This window comes from Thamnophis elegans, chromosome 1 (genome assembly GCF_009769535.1).
Source record: "Thamnophis elegans isolate rThaEle1 chromosome 1, rThaEle1.pri, whole genome shotgun sequence".
Lineage (NCBI taxonomy): Eukaryota > Metazoa > Chordata > Lepidosauria > Squamata > Colubridae > Thamnophis > Thamnophis elegans.
In genome coordinates, this window is record NC_045541.1 from 139628636 (window position 1) to 139633114 (window position 4479).

Consider the following 4479-nt stretch of genomic DNA (forward strand, 5'->3'; position numbering starts at 1 on the left):
GTTTCCTGTAACATTAATCAAAAGGGTTATCGGAAGAAATACAGACCAATCTGATATTAGTCCTAAAGATGTCATTGTTTAATTTTAATTAAGGCTCTAATCTCTCCTGGATTCATTTTAATGGCTTGAAGGATAGTGGATTGTTCAATTGGACTATTACAAGCACTTTTCCTAACTATCAGTTCCATTTATTTACAATGCATAATAGTGGATTCACATTTTATTACCAGTCTCAAAGACAGGGGTTCTACCGAGTAACAAAAATTCAGATGATTGCACAATGGTATCAAAAAGATATAGAAAAGCCATTGCCACTTAGGGATCATATGGATATTTGCAGCCCATGCATGAAAGCCCTACTAAATAGTGATCCCAAGCTGGCACTCAAATACAAGAATTTATCACGTGCCCAACCAGGTGTTGAGATTACTTCAGGAAAATGTCAACTGATTTAAGCCAATCCAGTTTGCATTATTAGCACTAAATATAATTAATTGTGTATGTCAACGCATTACTGTGAGATAGCATTGCAATCAGGGGTTCATTAAAACTAAAGATGCGTTTATTTAAGGTTTGAAGTGATCTCCACAAGTTTGATGTGCCACAATTTATCAATCATAAGATGTATTTCTGAGTGTCTGTACAATCAACAGGCTGAAGATAGACCAAGGGTCTGTGTCACATGGAGCCAACACTTAACATAATATGCATGAATAAAGGGCATAAAGCAATCTTTTTCTATGCAACCTGTATCTGGAATCATGTGACTTCTCTGGTCTAGTTGGGCTTAAATAAGCATATATCCCTTTTCAATAAATCTTGCAAAAGAAAACTCTGTTAGAATCACACATTCATTTTTAAGCAGTGGCCAAAGATCCTGAGGGTAAAGCATCAACACTGCAAAATTCAGTAATCTATAATCACCTTATAGGGGAGATGATTTAATAAATAAATGATAAAAATAAAATAATAAAACAAAACAAATCCAGACCGAGAAGAACTGGACAAACACTGATGACAGCAAAGAGTTACAGTTTGCAGCTTAGATATTGTATCCTAAGGCAAGAGGTCCCCCAAATGAGCTGACCTGGTAAGAACTACTGCCATTGAGGAAAGAGCCACCCAGAGGCCAAAAAATATACTTCTTTTTCTTTTGAAAATACTGGAGAGCACACCACATTTCATGAATGATTTGGAAAAAAATGTTACTTATTCTATCCTCTGCTACATCTATAACATATATTTCTCAGCTTTCTTTCAATGGCTTTAGAGCAGCGCATCAAATATATTAAGTCATTTCAGAAAATGTCCTAGCTTTGAATCTAATAATCCATTTTTTTCTTTATTTTTGTTGTTGTTCCTGAGGATAGGCAGCCCACATCTTATTGTTATATATATATATATGTTATATTTATGCTGTAACAAAAAAGGCAACAGTAAAAAAATATTGGGTTTCTGTCTGGATGGTCTCTTGTGACGAGCCTAATGACAGAGAGTGGAAGTGTGACCTTCCTCCCATACTTGGGCATACCAGGGGTTGTGACTTTAAGTGTGTATATTATAGTTATAACTCCCAGTATGCCCAAATATAGCAATAGCAGTAGACTTATATACCGCTTCATAGGCCTTTCAGGCCTCTCTAAGCGGTTTACAGAGTGTCAGCATATTGCCCCCAACAATCTGGGTCCTCATTTTACCCACCTCGGAAGGATGGAAGGCTGAGTCAACCCTGAGCCGGTGAGATTTGAACCGCTGACCTGCTGATCTAGCAGTAGCCTGCAGTGCTGCATTTAACCACTGCGCCACCTTGGCTCAAATATGGGAGGAAGCTCACTACTTCCATTCTCTGTCCATCGGCTCGTCGCAAGAGACCATCCAGACAGAAACCCAATATTTTTACTGTTGCCTTTGCTACATTTTGTGTTGTATTTGTGCTGATAAATAAATAAAGGGAGACTAGTATAGATCTATTTAAAGCTATTTAGCTCTCATCAGCTAGCCATACCCAGCACAGGTTCGAATCCCAGTAAGGGTATGGCTAGCTGATGAGCGCTAAATAGCTTGAAATAGATCTATACTAGTCTCCCTTTATTTATTTATCAGCACAAATACAACATATATATATACACACACACACACACACACACACACACACACATATACATATTCATATACATACACATATACATACATACATACATACATACATACATACATACATATATATATATATATATATGATAGAGGACCCCAAACAGTTACCTATGTTAGCCAGAAGGCTGGCTAAGTATGGGAATGTGAAAAAGGCAATGTCCACATAGGATCAAGAAAAGACACAGCCTTTTATTTCTATATAGAAACAGAAGAAGTTTTACACCCAAGGAGCATACCAGAAATCAGGCATTATTATTGTTATAAAACGAAAAGCGAAAAGATTGATTTGTGCAACTTTGATTTCTAAACAGTGACCAAAGTCCAATGAGAGAGAGACCTCTGCTGGTTTATTTTTTTATCACACTTTTAACAGCAATCAGTATAGTTGGAAGTATGGCTAATCTTATAGGTGTGTTCTTAAAATTCAAATTCCAGCACTCCTGTTCAGGAGAGAAAATAGGGAGGGCACAATTAGGCAATTGAGGGCAATAGTGAGAAAGACAGGACATTTTAATACATTTGCCAATATTATTTTTTGTATTTAAATCTCACATTTCTTATGAGCGGTCAAAGTAGCATACATGGTAGTCTCTCTGATATTATGTCCATAATAACTCTATAAGATAGATAGGGATGGGAGAAAATAACTGGTCCAAACTCATCCATGACCTGTGTGGTTAAGTCAGTACTTTGAACAATCTCACTAGTCAAAGTTTATTATTCTAACAACTATATTGTATTATTAAGAAGACAAATAGAATGGGATACTTAAAAATCTAGTTTGCATATTTGGAGACTCTTTATTAATTCCATGGGGGGGACTGAATTACCACATGTTTAGCTTAAAAATTGACTACAGGTAGTCCTTGAATTATGACCGCAATCGAGCCCATAATTTCTGCTGTTGAGACGTTTGTTAAGTGAGTTTTGCCCCATTTTACATTTTTTGCCACAGTTGTTAAGTGAATCATTGCAGTTAAGTTACTAACGTGGTTAAGTGAATCTGGCTTTCCCATTGAATTTTGCTTCTCAGAAGGTCACAAAAGATTATCACATGGCCCTGGGACATTGCAACTGTCATGAACGAGTCAGTTGCCAAGGGTCTGAATTTTGATCATGTGACCATGGGGACATCGCAACAGTCATAAGTGTGAAAAAATAACAATCATAAATTATTTGTTTCAGTGCCATTGTAACTTTGAATGGTCACTAAAATGAATGGGAAATTTTTGGTGGATGGGGGGGGGGGTGTTTGGGGATTGTCATGTGTGTTGGGCCTGGTCTCTGGGTGTTATGTGAATTTCGTTGTATGGGTTTACTGTGTATATACGTACAATGACAATAAAGTAAATATAACTGTGTAAGTTGAGGACTACCTGTATGTGAGAATATAACTGGTACCTTGCTGGATCAGATCTCTGACCCATCGAGACCAGCAATTTGTTCAGAGTGGCCAACCAACTTCACAGTTGCCCACAAGTCTCCCAGCATATGGCTTTCAGAGGCAGTCACGCTGACCTCAAAAGGCTAAAAGTCATTGATTCCTATGTTTTTAATAAAAGGGTCCAACAATTTATTGAAGCCAACCAAATTGGTAGCCAGTACTACATCTCATGGTTGTGAATTGTAAAGTATAATTGCACGTCTGCCCTAATTCTTCCAGGATTCAATTTCATTGGGTGATCTCTGATTCTCGTCCTTTAGGAAAACAGCTTCTCCTACATCTACTTATGCCATTGGGTATCCTGGCTTTTAACCATGCTTTTGTAGCAGACAGCTACCAAAAGTGTCAATGGACATAATTTGCCTCTCAAGAGATTATCGTTAAAATATTATTTCAGTGAGGTGCCTGCTTGCTATCTCTCCGCGGTTCAAAGCAAGACAAAAGAATTAGAGTTATCATGGACCACTGACATGGCATCTGAAATATATGAAAGCTTAATTTTATCACTCATCTCTTCGTCTCGTAGTCGAAAAAGAAGTCATTCAGTCGCAAGAAGCAACACGGTGATATGCTACGCAGGACATACACCCCCCCCCCCTCACACACCCACACACACACACACACACACACACACACACACACCTACTGACTTAATATGGATTTGTTATCTCACCAAGTATCGTTAGATGTAGCTCACATACACACCCGTCATAAACCAATGCTTTCTCTAACCACCAAAAGGCCAATTCATCCTTTCCACCCTCAATTCTCCCTTTCAACCTCCGCCCTCTGGGAGAAGACGAGCACCTAACTCCACCCCTTCTCTCTCTCTGGCTCGCGCGCTCTCGCCCAAACAGAGAATTGACCCTCCTCGCGCCCCG